This window comes from Ochotona princeps, unplaced genomic scaffold (assembly GCF_030435755.1).
Source record: "Ochotona princeps isolate mOchPri1 unplaced genomic scaffold, mOchPri1.hap1 HAP1_SCAFFOLD_2532, whole genome shotgun sequence".
Lineage (NCBI taxonomy): Eukaryota > Metazoa > Chordata > Mammalia > Lagomorpha > Ochotonidae > Ochotona > Ochotona princeps.
In genome coordinates this window covers 33,662-47,536 of record NW_026696193.1, presented here as the reverse complement: position 1 = coordinate 47,536, position 13,875 = coordinate 33,662, and the positions used below count along the sequence as shown (strand labels likewise).

At 46.2% G+C, this 13,875-nt stretch overlaps 1 pseudogene; it reads left to right on the top strand.

Annotated features, from left to right (window-relative positions):
• Positions 1–481: 481 nt before the first annotated feature.
• LOC131478815 (large ribosomal subunit protein uL11-like) lies at positions 482–1,028 on the top strand (annotated as a pseudogene).
• The last annotated feature ends 12,847 nt before the right edge of the window (positions 1,029–13,875 follow it).

Sequence of the window (13,875 nt, the reverse complement as noted above, 5' to 3'; positions counted from 1 at the left end):
TTGGAGCAGCTGTTAATTCTGACTCTTTAATACAGCTCAGTGAATCTCCTATTTCTTTCCCCTCCTACTCTCAGTAAAAAATGCAATTAGGGCAGTCCTGGAATTCCAGAGAAATCCCAACCTTGGATTCATTGGATTCAATGCACATTTAAAAATGTTAGTTCAGCAAACCCTTTGGTTTTCCCTGTCCCTGCCACTTTCTCTTCCAGGCACCGCCATCTAAATAACCATCTTACAGACTCAGAGTGCAGCAAGACAGATTAAAAGCATCTCACTTCAGCTCATAAATCATTTGATCTAAAAGCAGACAGAAACCAGATTGGCTGCAGCAGCTCTCTTTCACCAAATATGAGGTAATTGGAGAACTGCACTGAGTAACGTAAGCAGAAAACCAAAGGGTGCTGAAAAAACAGAGGAGGGGAGAAACTGAGTGGGTGGGTGGGTGTAAGAATAAGTTCTTTTGCTTTTCACCTGGGAGTAGGCCACAGTGCAACTTTCCTTGGTCATCCAGAATTCGGATTCCTCCAACACCAGGCATCTCCACCATGCCACCCAAGTTCTACCCTGGCGGTGAGGTGAGTACCACGTCCGCCCTAGCCCCCAAGATTGGCCCCCTGGGTCTGTCTCTGAAGAAGGTTGGAGATGACATTGCAAAGCCTGTGGGGACTGGAAGGGCCTACGGGTCAGGTCAAACTGACCATCCAGAGCCAACAAATGCATATTGAGGTGGTGCCATCAGTCTCTGTCCTGATTATCAAGGCCCTCAAGGAGCCACCGAGGGACTGCAAGAAGCAGAAGAACATCAAACACGGTGGGAAAATCACATTTGATGAAATTGTCAACATCGTCTGCAGGTGCGCCACAAATTCCTAGCCAGAGAACTTTCTGGAACCATCAAAGAGATTCTGGAGACTGCCCAGTCAATGAACTGTAACGTGGATGGCCGCCACCTGCACAACATCATAGATGACATCAACAGTGGTGCAGTGGAATTCCAAGCTAGCAAAGAAGAGAAAATGTTTCAATAAAGGATCATCTGGCAACCAAAAAAAAAAAAAAAAAAAAAAAAAAAAAGAATAAGCAGAGAAGAGAGGACAAAAAAGGGCAAGTGAGAAGGCAACATGGGGGAAGGAGAAGAGCAATTTCAGAGTGACTAAGCAACCAGCTCGGGTGATAGCAAGGAGCAGAGGAAGAAAAAGGCCAAGAAGAACCAGGACTAAGCAAGGCAATTATGGCTCAAATATGCAAAATAATTGCTTCACTAAGATCTTCAAAAGAAAGTATCAAACATGATATCTATTTCTCATTTTTTAGGTTGTATTGCAATGCATTTATTAACATCAAGTAGTATTCACCAGGAAGGGAGCAGCCACTGGAGTTGGGGCAGGCCTGGGTACAGCTCACTGCATGTACATGATGGCTAGAATCAGGGCTCTGAGCACGGAGATGGACCTCTCTTGGAACCTGCCAGGAGCTAACCGGCTGCTGGAAATTTTCACCCCCAGAACCCAATGTTAATCCCACCCAATTCCATCTACCACACCATGTTGATGGTGGGTGGGTCCCGGGCCAGCCATATTCTCCAGATTTCTCTTCTCAGTGTACTCCCCAGGAAGGGAGCAGCCTCTGGAGCTTAGGCAGTCCCAGGGACATCTCACCACTTGTACACAGTGGCTGGAATTAGGGTTCCAAGCATGGAGATGGACCCGGCCTGGAAGATGCCAAGGTTCACTTTATTATTTATTTGAAGGGCAGAATGAGAGAGACAGAATATCCTAGGTACTGATTCACTCCTCAGATGATTACACAATGATCAGGGATAGGAGCCAGACTGAAGCCAGGGATTCACAACTCCACCTGGGTTTCCCATGTGAGTGCAGGTGTTCAAGCACCTGGACAGCCTTGTACTACTCTCTGAGGTGCATCAGCAGGGAGTTGAAACTGAAGCAGAGCAACTGGGACTCAAACTGCCACTCACGTGGGTTTCTGAAGCTGTCAATGGTGGCTTAATATCTCTGTGCCACAATGACAACCCAGTAGGGCCCACATTGGGGACTAAAGTCTGGTTACAAGCTCCCCTAGTTTTAAACCATCTCCATATTACATACACTTAAGCCAGTTTGTCTACCAGGTATGTATATAGCCAGCTTACTGGGTTGTTTAGGGAATGACAAGGGTCATTCTAGATAGGCTCAGTACACACATGTTTCTATTTGCCTTTAGTTGAATCTGCAAGCAAGGAACCTGGTCAGAGGGAGGCAGACTTTACTTCACAGTGTCTAGCAGGGAAGATTTTAGGCATCCTCAGCATGCAAAAATCATACTTGCATACAGGGCTTCTGCTGTTGAACAACTCCATGTATCCACATTGCATGTATCAAAACACTCTTTGAGGCACCTTCAATTTACTCAATTCTATACGGGTCAATTAAAAGCAAAGAAAATAAAGCTGAGAGTTGAGGTGTTACAAATGAGATTAAGGCACAGATCTTGCCAAAGGGCCCTGTGTTGGCAGGTGGTCACCTGAGATTACCCATCGAAAGGCCTTGGTTCCCTCCATTCCCATTCCCATAGCCAGCCTGCACTGGTCACCACCTGCTTCTTCCTTTTTCTTTTTTTGCTTCTTTCTTTCTTTCTTTCTTTCTTTCTTTCTTTCTTTCTTTCTTTCTTTCTTTCTTTCTTTCTTTCTTTCTTCTCTCTCTCTCTCTCTGTCGTTCTTTCTTTCTTTCCCTTCCCTCCCTCTTACCTTCCTTCCATCCTTCCTTCCTTTCCTCATTTGTTTTTCTTTCTCTCTCTCTTTTTTTAAAGATTTATTCACTTGCATTAAACAGTCTGATCCAAAGAAAGAAGGAGAGACAGAAAGATCCTCTACCTGCTGGTTCACTGTCCAAGTGGCCACGATGGATAGAGATGAGCTGATCTGAAGCCAGGAGCCAGGAGCTTCCTCCAAGTCTCCCACACAGGTGCAGGGTCCCAAGCCTTTAGGCTGTCCTGTGCCTCCTTTCCAGGCCACAAGCATGGAGCAATATGAGAAGTGGAGCAGCCAGGATATGAACCAGCAACCATATAAGATCCCTTACATGCAAGGTGAGGACCTTAGCCACTAGGCTACTGGACTGGGCTGTGGGCAACACCCTTACCATTCATGGGCACAGTTGAGTCTGAATAGCTTTATGATGATTGTGAGTGCTCATCTTGTCTTTTTAACTCTGCATCATGGTTTGCACTTCTGTCTATGTCTCTGTCTCTGACTCTCAAAGATGTATTTAGTTTATTGGAAAGGCAGATTTAAAGAGGGAAGGAAAGACAATCTCTCTCTCTCCAAGTGGCCGCAACAGCTGAAGCTCAGCCAATCCAAAGCCAGGAATCATGAGATTCATCAGGGTCTCCCACACAGGTGCAGGGTCTCAAGGTTTGGGCCATCCTCCACTGCTTTCCCAGGCCAAAAGCAGAGAGCTAGATAGCAAGAGTAGCAGCCAGGACATCAACCTGCACCCATATTGGACCCCAGAACTTTCAGGGTGGACAATTCAACAATTAGCTGTTGTGTCAGGTCTGTAAGCCAGGGTATTTTGTTTGTTTGTCTGCTTGTTCATTTGCTACAGAATTCATTTATTTATATCAGAAAGACAGGCAGAGAGGTGGAGAGACAGAGAGGAAGATCTCCCATCTGATGATTCATTCCCCAAGTTACCACAATAGCCAGGAGTGTGCCAATCCATAGTCAGGATCCCAGAGCCTCTAGTGGGTCTCCCACAAGGGTGTAGAGTCCCAAGGCTTTGGGAAGTCTTCAACTGCTTTTCCAGGCCACAAGAAAGAAGCTGGATGTGAAGCAGGACCGCCAGAATTAGAACAAGCACCCATATGGGATCTGGGCGTACTCGTTGAAGACTGTAGCCACTAGGCTACTATACCAGCCCAGCCTGAGTTCCTGGCTCCTGGCTCCCACCTGGTCAATTTGTACCTATTGTGTGCATTTGCACCAGTAAATAGAGAACATTTCTCTGTCTCTCCTCTCTCTCTCTGCCACTCTGCCTTTCAGATAAATAAGTCAATCTTTCTTAAAATATTACCACAGCTTTTCATAAAGGAAGCAGGAGAGTGACCCTGCTAGAATAGCTGAATTAGTGAAGAAGGCACCTGCTTTTGGTCTCGAGCAATGGGTAGAAGCTTTCCAATGTTGACTAAGAGTTGGCATTCTCTGGGAGCTACACTTTCTGCCCTGTTAAATCTGCCCATTTATTTTAGTACTGGACCAAGAGCAGGGAAACACACTGGGGATTTCTTAGATCCTTTTTGGGTCACTGTCCTGGGTGCTACACATGACCTTCATGTAGCTTCTTCCAAAGCATTTAGAAGTAGTTTTCCCAGAGACCCAAAATGACTTCCCTTTCCACACCCAATGAAGAAAACTGAGAGACATATTAGCTCTAAAGGAAACCCTGATTAAAAACAGCATGTCTGAGGATCAATAAACTTGACTTAATCCTCCCAGTGGAAACAAAGATTGCTGTCTTCCCTGAAATGTCAGTATTTACACAAGGCCCAGTGGTGCCTTGCTCTGAGACTTGAAGGTGGCTGCACTTCCAGCCAGTGGCACCCTCTAATCCTTTATGACTTATTTGGATAGGACTAAGCTCCAGGCTTGTTTACATTTTTGGGTTACCCTTTGGCCTGGAATGCATCTCTATGTTCTCATTAGAGCTGTCTCCAAGGCCGGCCTTTGCTGGCTCCTTGCTCACCTACTTGCTTGTCTCTTCTTGCTGATACTTCCCATCCTGTCCTGAGCAATCCTGAGTGTTCCAGCACAGCCAGACTCTGGTGTGTTCCCCATCACTCTTGACAGTCTCTGTCCCTGAGCCAGGCCCCACCAGGCCCTGCCTGCCTGCCTCCCTTCTTCCCTCTGTCTCTGGAGATATGCCCAGCTGCAGCTCTGCTTGGCTCATCACCAGAGGAGTTTTATTTTTTTAAACAGTCATTCTTTTTCTAGCCATACAACACATTTTATGATTTTATATAGAAAGTTGAGATGCAAAACATGAAGAATAGTCCGCATAAGTCACTCCCTGGGAGTTGACCCTGGGTCAATCACTGCAAGTTTTTCTGGCATGAGTTTTATTTAGAAAAAGATTCTGTGTTGTGTGTTTCACTGTAAGAGTAATATAACCTTTAATATGATGTTTTGAAAACTGTATTTAACTTTAGCATGTTTATTTCCCCCACCAAGTACCATAAAACCTCAACTTGATTTTAAGAAAAAGAGAAGCCAAAACTCAGGGAGAATTCCTAAAAAATACGTGAGAGGAACCCTGCAAGCTCATTAAAAACCCAGGAAGTCTGAGGAAGTCACAGTGTAGGAGAGCCCACAGGGCACTGACAGCCACTGGGCACATGGTGTCCTGGGTGGGATGCTGGGCCAGAATGCAGCCCCAGATGAAGACTTTCAAAATCCCATGATTTTAACATCTATTAGTTGACAATCACATATCTATATTAGTCCATTACTTGTGACAAATGCAAGATGTTAACAACGGGGGAATCCGGGTGTTTCGTCTCAGAATTCCTCATTATCTTTGTTAAGTTTCCTGTGAACCTAGAACTATCCTCAAAGCAGATGTTGACATTTAGAAAGAATGGCTTTTTTCTCAGGGAAGAAAAAAATTTATACTGTTCGAACATGTTTGTAATAAAAGGTGTCCACTTTGTACTCCACTTCCCTAACAGTTGGCCTTGATGTGATTTTCTGGGAATGCTCCCTCTTTATTGCGTACTGGAACTCATGTCACAGATACAAATACAGTTTTGAATCCTGGCTGCTGCTGCTATTTTGTTGTTTAATGGCACAGCATAAGCATTTTTTCCCAATGTCCTTAAGAACTCTTCTTAAGGGAGTTTCATGATCGTGTCCTGGGGTGTTTTCTCTCAGAGAACACCTCTGTATTCTCTGAGCAGTGTCTTCATCCATGCTCTCCTGGGACTGCCACAAACTCTCCCAATCAAATATGCTTCTGCAGTCTGGGTTTAGAGACTTTCCCTGCTTCTCCTCTTCCCTTGTCATTGTTTTTCATGATCAAGGAATCTGTCATCCATGTGGTGTGACCAAGGGGTTGTATCAACCTCAGCATGTGGAGTACTTGGGTTCTCAGGCTCCAAATGCCAGCTTCTTGCTCAGATCCTGGGAGACACCAGTGATGGTGCATGTGGGAGACCTGGATGGAGTTTTCAGTTCCCAGCTTGGGCTAGTGTAGTCCCAACCATTGTGGGCATATATGAAATGCAACAGAGTTGGAAGAAATTCTGCTTTTCAAAGATTTTTTTAAGTATGACAATTGCAAAGCTTTGTTCACAATAACATGAATTTAGCACTTTACGCTTAAATTCTCTATGGAATTTTGCTTTTGGAGAGGTGCATATGTTAGCATGTGCACATCCACACACACACACACACACACACACACACACACACACACACACACACACAGAACACCTTAAAAATGACTCCTGTGCATGTGATGTCCAGTATGGTAGATGTGGGGGTGCCCTGGTTCAAGGAGAGCTGTCTCTAATGTGCTGGGAACCTGCATGAGGTCCCGAGGTCAGGGTGTGGGAAGGGCTTCACTGGTTCAAGGACTACATCCATGGGTTCAGATTCCTCATCACTTCCTGTGAGTCAGCTCCTCTTCCTCCTAACTGACTGGCAGCTCTGGGGATAAACACTTGACCCAGGGAAGGTCAATGATATCCTTCCTCTCAGGAACTCAAAGGTTGGTTTGAGGTGGTTGTCACAGGGCAGGGGTTGGGTTCAGTGTGTGAAATTGCTGCTCGTGACATGTGCTTCCCATGCTGGACTGCCTGGCTCATGTCCCAGCTGTTGTTTCCAAATAAGCTTCTTGCTAATGCACATCCTGGGAGGCAGTGGTAATGACTTAAATACGTGAGTTCTTGTCACCCATGTGGGAAATCTCAATTGAGTTTCAGGCTCTTAGTGCTGGCCTGGACTAGTTCTGGCTGTTGGTGATATTTACAGGCCAATTCAATGGATAAAAGATATCCTTTTTCTAAATCTAACTTTCAGATAAAATAACGATTTCTTTCTAAAGATTTATTTTTATTGGAAGGGTAAATTTACAGAGAGGAGAGAGAGAAAGATCCTCCATACACTGGCTCACTCCCCAAATGTCTAAACTGACTGGTGCTACAGAGCTGAACTGATCTGAAGCCATGAGAGAGGAGCTTTGGGTCCTCCTCTGCTGCTTTCCCAGGCTACAAGCATGGGGCTGGTTGGGAAGTGAAGCAGTCAGGATACAAACTGGTGCCCAGATGGGATGCCACTGCTTGCAACATGAGGATTAGCCAATTGAGCCATTGTGCTGGGCCCCAAATAAAGGTTTTTCAAAATCAAAATAGGGACCACAGTCATTACTTGTTGGTTTTTAGGACTGTAGAGTTCCGTGGAAACTGGGGGCAGCCCCATGAACCATCTGAATGCATGTACAGAGGTTGTCTGCAAAGCACAAAGCACTGAAGCTGGTGTGCAAAGCCATGCAAAAGGGCTCGTCATTAAAGGCATTTGTCTGTTTCTACCCTAGGCCCAGTATTACCTGAGTCTCAGGGGTCTTCTGTCCAATAAGCCCCGAGACCTCCAAGAGGAGAGGCAATGGTACTCTTCTGCAGCAGAACCACTGGAGACACACTGGTGGAGAAGGGTGTCCATTCATCTGAGAGAAATCACAAGCATGCATAGGAGAAATGGGCAGGCAGAAGGGTGGTCCCAATAGTACTTTCATGCGACAACAACATTGTGACTACCTAACAGATATGTCTACCTCTCTGGATTCTCCAATGAAGTTACATGTCAGGAAGCACAGGAAATTGCATCTCAGAGCAGACTCGTTGTCTGCTGAGAAGCAGGATGAATGTAACATTTGACTTCCTAGAATTGTTTATAAATGAAGAGCTAGCAGAGTAGGGAAGAGAAACCCGGGTGCAGCCCAATGCTGTTGTAGCATGTCCGGTGACAAGACATGTTGGGTTCTGTTAGCCAAGGGCACAGTGTGCCATGTGCCTGTGGCATCCCATATGGGTTAGGCAAGTGGAAATCCAGGGATAATCTCCCACCCTTGAAACTTGAGCCACATCCCACCACAATGAGTACCCCCTCCCTTACGTACAGTTTGACTTGAAACACATCAGTTAACTACAGTCAACCACAGCCACAAAGCATTACATGAAAAATTCCAGAAATAATTATCCATATATTTTAAGATAATTGTTATCACAGCATATTGTTATAAGGTTCTGTATTCTTTATTATCCATCTCTTACAGTGCTTGATTTACAAATTAAATTTTACATCAGGTGTGTTTTTTTAATGGAAAAAACATGATACAGGTGGAGTTGGGTACTATCCATGGTTTTACACCTGAAGGAACATGTTTCTTGCAAGAAAAGGGGCACACCCGTATTTGGGTTTCCTAATGTCCTGTCTATAACATCTCCCCTCTTCCCCTCTCTTCAAGTAGCTTGAGCAATAGGCATTTATAGCATGGACTAACTTTATGTGGCAAGGGAAATGCCCAAGTTAAGTTGAGATATAGCTCCTCTGTGCATGCCAAGCAGTTCAGGGATTCCAGAAGCTCTGCACGCTAGAACATCCAGGGAAGCAAGCTTCATACATGGGTGTAGGAATCCAAGGACTTTGGGCCTCTTTGGCTGCTTTACCAGGCAACAAGCAGGGAGCTGGATGGGAAGTAGAGCAGCTGAGACTTGAACAGGCACCCATATGGGATCCTGGTGATTGCAATTGAGCCATTACACTGGACCCTGCTGGCTCTTGCATTAATAGAAATCTTTGATTGCTGCCATGCAGATGGAAAGTCCCTGAGCTACAGGGAAGGTATTATTTTTCCATCTATTCATGCATGCATGCATCTAGTCAACAAATGCTAATTGGTAACCAGCCTATGAAAAAGGCCTAGACAATGGAGGCACACAGAGACAACTAAAACACAACAACTGATGGTGGAGCTGCCCCGGGCAGTTGTGAAAGTATTGCACTGCTCAATGTTAAAGTGAGGGAAGCAAGTGCAGGCTGAAGTCCAGATAACTTAGTAAGCACAGCAACAGATGAACTGCCTGGACACAAAAGGATCCCTATTACCCATGAACACCACAGAGGCAACATGAATGAGGCTGCGGCTAAGAGATGGCTACTTGAAGTTCTGGAAGAAAAAGAAGATTATTCTATGAAGCCAGAATTACAATCAAAAGTCAACCCTGAGAGTGCCAAGGGAAGGGTTACTCAAGTTGATGTGGACAACCTTGCCGGGCAGAAGGGCCTTGTTGGCCTGAATCCCTGAAGGAAAGGAGACCCAATGGTCTCATTAGGTCAGGTGATTTAGCCCACAGAGCTCTGGGCCACCAGGGAGTTCTGATGGAGAGCATCAGGCAGGAGGAGTCCCAGGAGGTTAGAGCACATCTCACGCTCATGTCACCAGTATGGACAATGCGCACATGCAGGACATCTCTTCAGAAGTGCGTGAGTGAACCCACACACCAAAGGCCTGCAGGTGCAGTGGCCAGGTGCATTTGTGTGGCAACTGGCCACACCAACATACTGCCCCGAGCTGCAATGGGCTACCAAGGGAGGGTTGTCAGGTGAGGCAGATGGAGCAGAAAGAACCTGTGGCAATGAGTGCTGATTTTCATGCCATAGATACACCAGGGTGATTGGTGAATTGACTCCACCTGCAAGTGCCAGAATCTTTATATGGGTACTGGTTGGAGTTTTGGCTGCATAGGATACTATCCTATGCATTCCCTTCCTTGAATGCCATGCAGGGCTGCTTCCACTTTTCACATTAGGGCCGGGGAACCCAAGTCGTTGGGTGATCTGCTTCAAGTCTGAGTGTGGTTGGTCAAGAGGCAGAGCCAGGGAGTCAATTGTTGGCCTTGCTTTCAGGTTATTTCCTTTCCTGTACTCCCTTCCAGAGAAAGGATATAGATGTACCTGCCTTGTGTGGTTGACTGGGAGGAAAAATCTGCCCAAGGTGTCCAACAATTACCACACTGTGTCACACACTGACATGTCCCACACAAAAGAGTTCTTAGTTCCTAGTTGCCTACAGTCCACCCCCCAGCCATTGATGAGCCACCAGTCAGAGCTCCTAGCCTGTCGTCTACCCACACCTCATTCTGTGTTCTCCCACTGTCTGGTGCTCAAAAATTGTACCCTCAAGCTGCCCACAATTCCCCTCTTCTTCCTTTCCAAGACAACATTGGGTACTAAAAATAAATAGGCAAAGGTGTATGGGGGCAAGGTTGGGGATGTACTAAACCATCATCAGTTACTTATAAGCAACATTGGCTTTGAGGATGATGTTAAACCTCAAAGTGAAGATGCTACTTGGGACTCCCACATCCTAGATTTGAGTTTTGACTCCCCTGGCTATTCCAGGCTCCTGCTACTGCAGATCCTTGAAGTCAGTAAGAACTGCTCAAGAGGTTGGACCCCTGTTATCCACATGGGAGACCTGGCTTGAGTTCTCAGCTCTGGTCATAGGCATTTAGGGGGGTGAGCCAGAGGGTAGGAGCTCTCTTTGTCTCTTAAATAAATAAATAATTAGACATTCAATATACTTATTCCTTCTATTTAAATATGATACCTAATAGTCACAGTGCAAGAGATTCCCTTCTGGGACAGACAGTGGGATGGATATTTTCTGGTATTTCTAACCTAGCAGCTATAGGAAGTGTTTCTTTCTTTTTTTTTTCTTTAATATTCATTTATTCATTAATTACACTGCATTACATGACTGGGATTTCCCCCCCCCTTCACCCCAAACCCTTCCCCCATCATGAATTCCTTCACCTTGATGCATAACCACAGCTCAAGTTCCGTTGAGATTTCCTAATTAAAAGTTTACACCATACAGAGTCCAGCATCCCACTTGTCCAGTTCAAGTTCAACGGCCTCTTAGGGAGGCCCTCTCAGGTTTGTAGGCAGAGCCAGCAGAGCGTCACCTCGATCAATTAGAAGCTCCAACATATCATCAGCAACAGTCCAGGTATGATGAGGCTGGTGCAGAGTCCACTGATTGACATAGTCCGTCTTAGGGTTTCCCCTTGTCCAGTTTTCCGCTGCAAGCATAAAGCTGAGGTGGTTGATTCATCTACTCCATTTTCCATCTTTTTTTGATTAATGCTTTGATTCCTCCATTTTGTTCAGGGGAATCCCCCTAAAAAAAACTTTGAGGCATTCCCAGTCCAGGCTCCTACATGTACTACTAGTAAGCACAGTGCCCGCCACCGTCCATCACTCCGATCAGCTGATGGTTTTAACCCCTGGGTTGGTTCTCTTCTGAGCCCTGACCTCTATTGGAACCAATGAGTATCGCATCTCTCCCCGGCTCTGCCCATCACACTCTCGTCCCTCACCTAAACCAGTGGGAGGAGTGCTGGTCGGGTGTTGCATTCCCTGCTAGCACAGGCCATTTCACCTTGGCATTTTGTGTTTTATACTGTTTTTTTTTTTTTTTTTTATCGCAACCAAACCCGGCCAGGCCCCAGGAAGTGTTTCTTTCAAGATTCGTTGATTTTTTTATTTGAAAGGCAGCTTTAGAGAAAAAGAGATACAGAGAGAAAGATCTTCCATATACTGATTCACTTCACAAATGGCTGTAAAAAATAAAGCTGAGCCAATCCAAAACCAGAAACTAGGAGTTTCTTTGGTAATCTCATTCAGGAGACTGTCCTTGACTGCTTTCCCAAACAGAGAGCTGGGTCAGAAACAGAACAACTAGGACAAGAATTAGCACATCTGGGATCCTGGCATTTGGTGGTAGAGGATTAGTCAGCTGAGTCATGGCACCAGTCCCTAGAATTTTTTTTTTCTTTTTAAAGATTTATTTGTATTGGAAAGGCAGAGAAGATTTACAGAAATGAGAGACAGAAAGATCTTCCATCTGCTGGTTTGCTTCCCAAATGGCTGCAATAGCGGAACTGAACCAATCTGAAATCAGGAGCCAGGAGCTACCTCTGGATTTCCCATACAGTTGCAGAGACCCAAAGCAGTAGGTCATACTCCACTGCTGTCTCAGGCCACAAGTGAGCAGTTAGATGGGATGCAGAGCACCTAGGACATGAACTGGTGCCCATATGGGATCTCAGTGTGTGTGAGGTGAGAATTTAGCTCGTGAGCCATCAAGGCAGGACCCTGGAATTTTTCTAAACTTAGTTGTTCTCAGTCTCATGACAGCAAGATTCCCAGGTTTGTATAAATATGAATATGTATTAACTTCCTGTAATAAGAATTTAAAATAAATGTAATTTGTCCTCGACAAAGTATTATTGAGCAACATGGAACATAAGAGAAGTTTCTAGCTTGCTGAAAATGTTCTGTATGTTGATATGACTGGCAGTAACAAGGCTATATTCTTATATAACAATTCACTGGATAAAGAATCTCTGTATTTGCTTTTACAGCTGCAGATGAATCTACAATTATCTCCATAAGACTTTTAATTACAAGTGAGATAGGACCAATGTTATGGTGCAGGGGGTTTAGCCATCACCTGCATTGCTGGCATTCCCCTGAGTGCTGGTTCAAATCCCACCTGCTCCACTTCAGATTCAGTTCTCTGTTAGTGAGAAAGCAGTGGTTGGCACCCCAAGTGTTTGGACCTCTGCCACCAGAGTAGGCAACACAGATGCATTTCCTGCCACCTAGCTTCGCCTAGCCTGTCCCAGGTGTTGCAGTTATTTGCGGGATTAACATGAGTGTGGAAGAATTTCTACCTCTGCCTTATAAATAAGTAAGGTAGGTTCGCAAACCATGAGGGCAATTTGGGAGCTGGACTAGTCTGGCTCCATCCTGCAGCCACAGAGGTGGGACAAGTTGGGGCGGATTCCATTCTTGGGGCCAGGGACGGACTGAACCACTTCGCAGGGTGGCAGCTGCGGGGAGGCGCCTCAGCTAAGCGGAATCCAGCTAAGGGTTTGAGCCAAAACCACCCCGCAAGGTGGTGGACGAGCCTTTGGTCTTCTCCACGCCCATGGAGCAACGATCCCTCCGGTAAGCGGACCCCCATTCATTGGCAAACCATGAGGGCATTTGGGAGCTGGAATAATCTGGCTCTGTCCTGCCGCCATGAAGGGAGGACAAGTTAGGGCGGATTCCATTCTTGGGGCCGGGGACGGACTGAACCACTTCGCAGGGTGGCAGCTACGGGGAGGCGCCTCAGCTAAGCGGAATCCAGCTAAGGGTTCGAGCCAAAACCACCCCGCAAGGTGGTGGCTGAGTCCTTGGCTCCAGGCGGCTAGTGTACCAGTTGGTGCCAGGCTTTGCCTGCTGGCCGCCCAGCAGCGAGCTCTGGGACTTTTATGATTTGAAATAGCTGCTCAGGGACACTCATGAATTAGGCCAACTTTAGTATAGGTGAAACATGAATTCCTGGCGATTGCCAGTGATAGGGACATGTAACTCCTTGCGTATGCACCTGCAGGTCTACTTTAGTCAGGGATGCTGGGCCATGGTGTCTGGGGCAGAGGCCAGGACAGGAGAGGTCCTGAGACAAGCTGAGTCAGAACAGCCACTGTCGGGTGCGTGATCAGCAGCTAGGAGCAGGCCAAGCTGGACAGCTGGGGGGAGACCCTATCTGGGTTGAGGTTCCCACCAAGGGGCATGTGTGCTGGAATGGGGGCTGCGTTCTAACTAGGAAACAGTCGTAGTCTCCCATGGCACTAGTATGGCTGGGATTGGATGCACCGGGACGGGCCAGACCCCAGCACCATCTGGTGTTCTGGGGAAGCAGGGTGGATGTGGGACTGACTTGGCTAGGTCTCAATCCCCTACTGAGCCACGTGTGAGCTATACAT